This window comes from Cyprinus carpio, chromosome B19 (assembly GCF_018340385.1).
Source record: "Cyprinus carpio isolate SPL01 chromosome B19, ASM1834038v1, whole genome shotgun sequence".
Classification (NCBI taxonomy): domain Eukaryota; kingdom Metazoa; phylum Chordata; class Actinopteri; order Cypriniformes; family Cyprinidae; genus Cyprinus; species Cyprinus carpio.
In genome coordinates this window covers 22,077,678-22,088,963 of record NC_056615.1, presented here as the reverse complement: position 1 = coordinate 22,088,963, position 11,286 = coordinate 22,077,678, and positions in this window count along the sequence as shown.

The window sequence follows — 11,286 nt, the reverse complement described above, 5'->3', positions numbered from 1 at the left end:
GCTGTGTTGGTTTCTTCACAACCCTCATTCTTTTTCTCCTGTTTTTAATCCTGCTTATGAAATATATCGCCAGGCAGGTCAATTCCCACTTGCAACAAAACAGAAAAAGATCGGCAAGGAGAGGTTTCCCCACTGCAAAAAACTACAGAATCGGGATCGTCCGGCCGGAACGTTAGTAAGAAAAAAAAAATCTTTACAGGTAGGGTTCTTTACACCTTTTTCCCCTCCATAAACATGACAAAAAAAAAAAAAAAAAAAAAAAAAATTAAATTAATTAAAAAATCAATATATAAAGGTACTTTCAAAAAAAACCAGATTAACTAAAACTTTTTCCATTATTTAAAAAAAACCAATTTTTTTGCTAGCAAAGTTTACAGATTGCTTGATTTAATGGTGTAACATTTTTACAAAAAAAAAGAGGATGGGCTCCCACGGGAGGAGACTTTTTTTTTTTAAAAAAAAAAAGACTTTTTTAATGTATTTCATTTTTATTTCAGGGAAGCATGGCAAAAAACAAGAATTTTTTATTTAAAAAAACATAGAAAAATTCTGTTCTCTTTTGATGACATACTTCCGTCATTTCCATCCTAAGATATTTAGCCAAAAAAATATTAAAGCAGCACAAACTGTTTTTCACAAACACTTAAAGTCCTTTAAAAAAACCTCAGCAAGGAACCTTTACACACAAAGGGAGCGGGGTTGGTCCCACCAGGTTTACATTAATGAAATGTCATTGAACCCTTTTTGTTTGTTTTTTACCAAGCCCCTATTGTGGGGAGGTGAAAGCCCCCAAATTCCACCAGGAGCATAAAAATGGACTCAACAAACTGTTGTAGGGAAGACCTGCAAAGAGAGGAGGAAGCAGACCGTGTCAAAAGATGTTGGGGACTGATGGTTGGTGTGCACAGGTGCCAACAAGAAGGTTCAGTGGTTTTTTTTACCGGCCCCACTCATTAACCATGGGAGAGAAAATGTGTGTGATTTTGTGTGGAGTTTGTTTATTATGCATCTGTGGTGTTGTGTTTGTCGTCAGGTGAAGAATACTGTTACGGTTTGAAGACCCTAGGTTCTGCGAGAAGGGTGCCAAATGGCACCAGACAGTGCAAAACTAAATAAACAAAAACCAACAATAAATAAAGTTACTATATTGTTCCCAAAAAACTGTTTTCAGATGGAAAAAATTTTTCACTAAAATCAGTATTATACACCACTATTTCATTTTTTTTTTAAGTATAGGGTATCAGTTATTTCTTCCTCAGTTGCTTGTATTTTTATCGATCAATTCCAGTGTTTGGAAATGCTTCTTACATTTCTTCTTCAAAATTTAAACAAAAACCTCTCTTTAAACTGTCTCATTCCTTGTGCCCTAAAAGCGAGATTTCCATCAAAATGGCTTTTAAAGTTGATTTGTTGTACTTTACCAGGGCAGCCAAGGCCCAATGGGCTCCAAATGGAACTTGTGGAAACGGGCCTCTTCTAAAACACTCTAACAAAACACAAAAAAGCGAAAAAACTATTTGTTCATATACACATTGGCACCACTTATAAAAAACACACCCTTAAATAGCAAAGCATTGTATAAAAGCCTACTCACCAAACAAAAAACACAACAAACAGGGAGGGACACTCCCCATAGAAGAAAGAACGAGGGAGCGAAAGCAATATTTCAGTCCCACTCCGCTGTAAACATCACCTTTCAGTTGTTGTTTGAATTGCCGTTTATTGTTGACATAATTTCCTCCATTAAAGGGTGAATTTTAATCATGGTTCAATCTCTCGAAAAAAACTGTTCTCTGTTTGAAAATGAAATTGACGGAGTTGTTCCTGTTTTTTCTCTTGTACAGAGTCTTCGGTACAAGAGTCCCCAAATAATGAAGATTATCATGGGGACACAAAGTAGCAGATACAATTAGTTTTACTCTTTTAATGAAGATACAATGACGGTTCATTTCAAATCCTTTAAATAAAAAAAAAACATCTACTGTGTTTTTACCGTTTTTGTGTCGTTTCTTGTTTTCGTGGTAATGTGCTGAGATTCTGGGAGCGTACGCCACATTAAAAAAAACCCCTTTTGCTTTCTGCCTGTTGAAAAGTTCACACCCGTGGGTGACCCATGATGGCCCTGGGAGCCAGCAATTCCAAAAAACTTGTTTGTGGGGCTGCTGCTCAGTAAAAACAAAGAGCCTTCAAAAACTAATATTATCCCTATAGTGCCTTTTCCGTGCACAGAAAAAAAGTTTTTATTTTACGTATTATACAATAATAATAATAATAATTTTTAGATTTCTGGTTTCAAGCCAGAACATAAAAACTATTGACTAATTTATATTTTATAGTTTTTTTTTACAAAACCTCCTCACATTTTTTTTAAAACAGTTATATAAAAAGAAATGATGCTAAAAAAAAGGTTAGGAAAGCAGCAAAGAAATTATACTAATTTAAATTATTTGGGATTTTAAAATTTTTTTTTTTGTTTAGCCTTATGTTTTCTTTGGTACAGGGCCAGAAGATGATGATGAAAAGCACTTTTTAGCCCTGAGAAGAAGTCACATAAACATCTGTAACGCTCGGGTCTGAAAGGGAGAATGGGAGGGGAGGAGACAACCAGGAGGAGAAAAAGAGAGACTCCAGGTTCAGAAAAAACCGTCCATTAAAAAATTACCAGGGAAAATTTAATAATAAATATGTGGGAAAAATAACTGTTTTGATGTGTGGGGGTCTGAGCACCTTACGTTTTTGAAACTGTCATTTAGGCAGAAAACCATTGAAACATCAGCGGCCGGTTTCTGGAGGGGCAGAAAGGCGAAGAAGAACCCAAGGCGGGAGGAACACAGGGGCAAAAAAAAAAGTGGGAAGAGATGCAGACAGCTCAATGCGTGGTTTGGAATGCTGGAAAATTTTTGCCCACACTTCGAGGGGGGGAAAAGTTGGCTTGCATAATTGGGAGGGGATTGCTGTGAAAACAACTTTGAGGAAACTGCCACGAGGGGAACTGAAAGAAAAAAAACCCGATAGATTGAGGACCAAGGGTCAGGCTTCTTTTTTTGCTTATCCAAATTGCTACTGTTTTTTTGTATACATATAGAAATGCATGTTTCTCTATGTAAAAGAGCTGTTTCCTGGCTACATTAAATATTTTCCCTATCTGCAATTGTTAAAGCTGTACAATAATGGTGCATCGTTTCCTTGGCTCGTTTAATTAAAAATATTTCAACATGTGGCAACAATTTTAGTTACGCAATAAGGGTTGGGTGGGCCTAATGGGCAACTCTGTTAAGTTGCATTTTGCTGCCATAGAAACTCATCTTTCAATTGTCACGGCCTCTACACATGGAATTCGACTTGACTAATCTTGTACGTTAGAAATAAAGACTCACCCCTCTTTTACGTTGCGAATGCAGTTGTTTCTGTGTTGCATGCAAGTGTCATTTGTGAGTGTGTGTACAGTGTAACCTTTACAGGTTTTCTGTAATGCAGGTTTGAAAAACTGAAAAGGAGCCCCCCCAGGGAAACTCTGAAGGATAAGAACACAACATTAGAGTGGACTTTTGCTCAAAAGTCAACAAAGGAAAGTCAGGAACATGATCGAACAGGTAAATAATTTACTGGGCACAGGATATTGGAGAAACCACCCAATCACAGAGACAAATCACGAAAATGGATGTAACATTTGCAAACCATTTTATATATGTAATGTGGGAACCCTAATTTTTTTCAGTGATTAAAAAATGTAGGGCGGGACATGATTGGATCATGGAAAAACAAAAAGGGAAAAGTGGTGGGAGAGGGAGAGGGTATGTTATGAATGTATCAATGATAATTTAAAACCAGTACTTTTAATTTATTTATTATAAAGGTATATAATGATTTAATCATAATTTTTAAAAAAGTAATTTTTTTTAAAATTAATAGGCGGGAAGATAATTATAATAAAATTTTAAGTTATATGTTTTAATATTTACAACAATTAATTTGATTACTTGTTTAAAAAACATTTTAATTTTATTAAATGTAAAATTTATATAAAACATTTTTTAAAATATTTAAATCTTATGTCACCCATTCTGCTGTACAGCATCTCAGATATATAGTTTACTTTTAAATTACTATTTAAATAAAATTAATAATTTTACCTTTTTTTTATTTTTGACTTTTTTAAAAAACATTTGAATTTTAAGAGTTGTTAAGTGTAATTTTGTACAATTTTTTGAAAAACGTATTATAATTTTTAAATATCCATTTACAATTTTATTATTTTATATAAAAAAATTCTATTTTAAAGCAGCTTCTAAGGGATGATACAAAAAAAATTTTTTTTTTTTTCAAAAAACAAACAAGGTTGTGCATTTGTAATATAGAGTTTGGTTTTGCTCAGAGATGAAGAAGTTGAAAAGAAACTCAACCTCAGTCCATAAATGAAAGATGCCGTTTCATTTCCCTGTCTGCCTCGGGCAAACATCGGTGCACTTTAGGGATCCATTCATGGTTACAATCATAATGGCCTTTCCTCCATGAAATTTCCCACCTGAAATCAAAAATACAAGGCAAGCATTATGCCAAATCTTAGCCCTCCGTTTTTAATTTTTTCTGTAGGTTGTACAAATGTTATTTCAAACTGTTATTTCCAAACCTTTAAAAGTCAGTTTTAAGGGTGATAAGTGCTTGCATTTTTTTCATTTCATATTGTCCAAAATGGTGTTAACAGGTGCAAAATTCAAGAACCATAAAATGGAGCAAAGAGACCGGCTTGATCGGGGACCTCAAAAAGAGTGAGGGGTGGGCTTTCCTCGAAGCTGAGGTCCAGTGGTCCTGGTAAGTGATTTCAAAGAGCCGCTTTATTTCTTTTCTGCTTTTCCACTGTGTGAACTGTAACATTTATATCCAAATGTGTCCTACAGAATCGAGAGTATCATGAATGACCCGGATGGAGTTTTATTTGGGCAACCAAGTGTCTAAAACCAACATATAACTCAGACACGGGGTCCCAAGTTTTGTTCTACAGGTATTTTCTTTTTCTTTATAATATATACTTATTATATATCCTCCTCATTTATACAACCTCATAAAACCCCATGTTTTTTTTTTTGACCAATGTATTATTTTGTATTATTAGTCAAACCTCCTGATGCCAAAAACAAGGCCCTGGAAAACAAGTCCTATGCCATTCATTCTTAAAGTGGTCGAAATCAAGTCCTGGAACAACACAGATGAAGGGCAAACTGATGGGAATGCAAGAGAGAGAGATTAATATTGAAGTGGGGACAGACACATTGTTAGAAGAAGTAAAAACAAGCATTCCCTTTTCTCTCAAACAGTTTATGCATCATCTCTCTGTTTAGCACGAGTAGCCACTTGAGTTTTTTTTTTTTTTTTTCTATAATATCTGATATATAATATATATATATATAATATATATATATATATATATATACCACACAGTGCTTTTTGTATACTACACCCAATAATTTAAATTCCCCTGTCTCATGTATATTAGATTTGCAGATCATAGACACCAGCTAAAGTTTTTATGCAAACTTATATAATAGTCGTAGATGTAAGTGGTGAATATTCACATTTTTTTCCTGCAGTTCTGTCAGTACGTCTGTTTTTGGCATGTTTATAGAATCGGATAATAAAATAGCCATTTGTAATAACTATGTTTTTATACTGACAGCGCACTTTTTTGAATAAAATGATAAAGGTCCACCAAATGTATAGATAGATAGATAGATAGATTAAAATGGCCCTCTTAATGTATCTGTGTGTTGTGTGCCAATTACTCCCCCCCTTATATAGCATTTTTGCTGAATTCACTGTAGCCTTGTAAAGCTGTCTTTTCCCTTTTGGGAACTGTGAAATTGTATGTTTGTGTTTTGAGAACAATGTTTTTCTGTTACTGTATTCTGTGGCTCAACATCTACCGTTGCCCATCCTCATCTCTTATTAAAATGGTGAAAATGGGTTTTGGTTACTGATAGATGGAATTGTACGTGCTATGCGGCACATTTTTTTTTTTCTTAGGTCCCTGTATTGTATTTATCCTGGGATTATGTATTTTCCTGCTTAAGGGCTAATCAATTAAAAAGTAATGTAAGATTCCTCACAATATGTTGCACGACTCGATGTTACTTTTTTTTTTATATAACTGGGTATAAACAGAAATTTTCTGGTAAATGCCAGATTTATTATTGTTTATCAATTAATACGTTTAGTGTATTATATTTGTCGCCAGTTTTCCTTACAACAAATAAGGATTTTTTTTTTTTTGTTTTTGTAAAACACGATATTGGGGAAATATGGGATTGACAGAAACATGCAAATGTACTGCTGTAGTATCAAGATTTATCTTCGCTGGAAATGGCTAAAATAACCTGTTAATTAGAAGTGGGCCGTCCCCCCTGTGAATATAATTTCGGTCATAAAGTGTAGAAATATAGCTAACGCATCATAATTTCCTATCATTCATCGGTCTGTGGGTCCGGGTGCTCGGAAGAAATTTCAGCGCACAACACCTAGCGAAACCTCTAGTGATGTACACTCGTAACACTCAAAAACTTTACAACTCTCTGTCATATGAAATTCGAACAGTTTGCGGCAAATATACGCTCGATACGCATCGAACTCGCTTTGATTGTTTGTTTTGGTTACTTCTGTTAAAGACCACATAATGCCTTCGGTTTTTACTTTGACCTGTTATCATCAAATCACCTGTTAGTTTTTCCTAATGGCGCTTGGGTGGTAGCAAAACGCACCTTTTTGTTTCCCTCGAAAAGCCATCCACAATTACAGGTATCGGTGCCATTTTTTAAACTGAAAGATCTTTTTCTAAAACACAGTGGGTATGGAGAATCAAGTAAACGCCACGTTGTTGTTTTTTTTCCGTCCCAGTATAAACTTGTCCTCAGCTGTTGAAAACATAATGAACAAATACAAAGCTCTTATGTTTTTTTGTACTTGTTTTATATAAATATTTAAAGCTTATGCATGAACTGCAAAATGATTTTTTGTTTCAGGCCTTTCACTTACTACAAATAAAATAATAAAAATAAAATACGAACTAAGGTAACATTTTTGATCATTTTAGAACGCTTTTAGAAATGTTCCTTTAAGTCCACTATTTTATTTAAATTTTAATAATCAATTTTAAAAAAATAATTTAAGGCCTTCCATTTTAATAATAGTACACTTTTTGGAAATATTATAGACATATTAACAAATCAATTTTTTTTTTTTTTTTTAAATCACTATAAGGCCACAAATTACTTGAATTACAATGACCATAAATGAAATTGTTTTTTTTTTTAGTAAAATTTCGATCTGTCAAATCACACATTATTAAGGTTATTAAAATGATTGCAACCTATTTGTTTTTTTTTGATGACTTTTTTTTTTGTTAAATTTGGGCTGTTTTTGACCTTAAAAACTCTTCAAAAAAAATTTAAAATATTTCCATATTTCTTTGTTCTCGAGCAACCAGGTTTTATGCCAAGTTTCCCAACTGGGTTTCCCGCTGGGAACAGAGACCTAGGGTAAAATTTGGTGCGGTGGGAATTGAAAAGGCCCCGTCATAAATTCCAATATCAAATTAAACTAATAGTGTGCCCCTTTCCCCCATTCCATTTTTCGAATGTAATTATTCCCCCAGACCTCAACTGTTATATAAGTGGGCTGTGGTTGTACGTTTTGAGTATTGATTTGTGAAATCCGTGGAAGACTTTATGAATGTACATAATAAGCCTAGTATTTTTGTGTTAAAGGAGAAAATTTAATGTTGGGAATTCAATACATTAATTACAAATAGTATTTTGCCCAATTTTGTTTGTTAATATCATAAATTCATGTAAATCTTATAAAAAAAGTTGCACTGTAATGTCTGAATTTTAAGAACACTTTAAAATGTTAATTATTATAGTTTTAATGATAACGGCCTTGTCTGGGTTTTAGCTGAGTTTTTAACTAAAAAATGTTTGTTATGGTAAATAATTGACTAGGTCTCCCCCAAACCTAGGGTTAACCTATCCCGACCCTACACCAACAGTTTTTGGCAACCCATGTTACCGTATTCTGTTTTTTTTTTTTTGTAGTTTTTCTTGTTTTTGGCTTGTTATTTTAAACTAAATAATAACTTACTAAATTCCAATTAGGTTTGCCTAAGTCCCAGTTGTTAAAATTATCGCGTTCCACACACGTAAAATATGTATGCTTCATTATGTAATTTGTTATGACATCAGTTAAATCCATCGCATCAGGTGGGTTTTTTGTTTTTCTTCAATAGTAAAATACCCAAACTGCAACTTACATTGTTGGAATCAAGAATATATAATATTGCAATAATGTTGTTGGTTTGTAAGTTGTTATATACCTTTTGGGTACAGTACCACTAACCTTTTTGTTATCACGTGGTGTTGCTGCTCTGACGTGAAAAGCCCGCAGTGGATGTTGAATAAACCACGTTGGATCGCGCCTGATTTCGGGTTTTCGTGCAGTGTGGGGAAAGAAAGAAAACAGGTTTTAAATTTTTGGCCACTCGTTTTATTTGGTTTTCATGAACGCGAGTTCGGAAAAAAACTCGGCCCCCCCTTGGTGTGTCGCCCTTTGTGGGGAATCGAAAGTTTGTTGAAGCGAAAGAGTTCGTGGTTTTTGTTTTTTTTCCCCGTCCTGATTCCAGGAGGTCCGATAATAAAGCCTCCGTCCCGGTTTTGGCCAATTATTCCCCATTTTTTCCTCCATTCCCACCGGTGTCTTTTGGGTTAGGGTATCCTCGACTGTTTTTGTTCATTTTTGGTCAGTTCGGGGCCCTGTAGGGCCCCATCGGTTGAAACCTCGGTGTCCGAGTTTTAACAGGTTGGAACCGAGGGGAGTCGCCTTCATCCCCAGGGGGCCCGTGTGCCTTCCCAAGTTTTTTGGCAGACCCAAAAAATTTTATCCGTGGGGCGATTACCTCTAACGACAACAACATTTTTTGTACCCACACATTATCGTGTGTTTTTTGCCTTAGCTAGGACACCATATTGAATATTAACCAACCGGAAAAGTTAATTTGGCTGTTGGCAGGCAAAGCAGCAGCCATCCATGATGGCCCGGTAACCGGGCCCCATGAGGTTTTTTTTTATCAGTTCCCGCCGGCCCAGAGCGGGAAAGCACCCCATCCCACTCTAGTAGAACTTTTTTATTTTTAACGTATGCAAATCACCGGTTTAACGACTATTAAAAAACGTGTGGGAAAGTGTGTTGTGTTCATATCGTATCCGGTTTTGTAAATTTTTGCTTTGCCATGTTTTAGTTGGTGTATCATCGAGTGTTTTTGTTTGGGCCTTTTTTTTCTCTAAGGCCCTCGCCCCTGTGACCTTTTATCAATAATAGTCCCCCTTCTATCCATAAAATGATTGAGTTTTGTCTGTTAATTAGTGAAGTTTAATACAGTTTACCTTTACTTTCTCGTCCCCGAAGTATTTATTTAATGGGATTTCCAGTATGTAGATCTAATGGTTAGAGCACGAGCAGGTAATGTTAGGTTTTTTTTTACCTTGTTTGTGGATTGCTTTATTTTTGTAACCAATTGGCATTGAATACTTTTTTTAAAGCAATTGTTTTTACGTTTGGAATGAATGCCTTTTTTGTTTTATGGTTGCTTCCTTTTTTCCTAGGAAGCTTTTTTCTTTGTTTTTGCATATTTTCCCCCCCTTGTTTTTATTTTACCTGGTAAATTGAATAGTGTGAGCGTTTCAAGAAATATTAAAAATGAACGCGACTGACAAACTTTTTTTTTACCCCATGGGGACGTGGGAATTGTGGTTTTTCACGTGGCCCCTCCAACCAGGGTATCAGTTTTTTCAAGATACGCCCCTCCGCCCCCCTCACCCCCGGTTTCAAAAGTGCCCGTTTTTTGCGGGTGGTTTTTGTTTTCTTTTTTTTTTTCTTTGTTTTGTTGTTGTTCAAGCTTTGTGATCCCGTTAAAACACGTTTTTTGTGGTTGGTTCCGACCCTGTTTTTTCCCCATCGGCTGGGGTCCCCCGTTGTTTCTGGTCACGCTGGCCTGGGTTCTGTGGCGCGATCTGAAGTTGCGCAGTTGCTTTCTTCCACCCATGCACGCATCTTTTCTTCCTTATGGCCGGCAGAGCCTGCTACCGTGGACTTGGTTTGTGCATAACCGCACGTGCACTATTTCGCAACATTGCATCAGGTGGACCGCTTATTGATGCAAGTTTATCGAAATGTGAAGGGGTTTAAAGTTTGTTTTTTTGTGGGTGGTTTCTTTTTTTTTTTTTTGTGTGTTTTTTAAACTGAGGATACTGAGCCCCAGAGCGCGTTTTTTTATGGTTCACCCTGTTGCAGCTTTTGACTTGTAAACAAGTATTTGGTCCCCTTGTTTTGTCACGTGCGGTAATTGCGCCAAAGCTTTCAAAGTTCGCCTAGAATTGAACCTCTGTTTGGTGGTTCTGGTAAACTGGGCCCCGTTCGCTTTATGTGGTAACGTTAGATCGTCAGGCATGTGACGTTTTTTGTGTTTACTTCCAGTTTTGGCTCATCCAAATGGTGGTGGCGATTGTTATTTGCATGCATATTTAATGTTAATGGTGGGTTGTCCACAACCATGTGATGTATTTACGGATTGTTATTTGAATTTTTTCTGATGAAGGTTGTCCCATTAACATTTTTTCTTTTAATCTGCTGCTCTTTTAAAGGTGTTATGCTTTGTAAATACTGTTATTTTGGTATCTACTGTAAATGATGACTTTCACGTGGGAGGAAGTCCGGGACCCGGGGCAAACTGGAAGGCAGACACAGGGGTCAGACACAGAGATCAGTCACAGGCACACGCAGCAGAGGCCTCAGGTAAGTTCACAAGCGTTATGTATTGATTCATTATAGTGATTGGCTATGTTTGCCACACCTCCAAAGCCCCCTTTAACCCACCACAAAAACTTGCCTACACATTGCCACCTAAAACATGGTAATCAGAAACTGCAACCAGCATAAGTGGAATGTGTTTAAAAAAATTAGGTAATTGATTGCCTTTTTCTGTCTACCCAAACACATTTATGGATTATTACATGACTGAATTATGACAGTTATAACTGTTGACGGGTGTTGCGTCAAAAAACTCAGTTGATCTGAATTAAATAGCATTGGATGTTTAAAACAATACATGATTTTAATTGCCAAGTGATGGTCATTGCATGTTCTCGAGTTGTTTGCAGTTTTGCTGGCTATGAGACACAGCACACGTTTCAGTCCATTTGGAAAACTGGTATCAGTGGCTTCCATCAGGCTGAGACTTTTTCT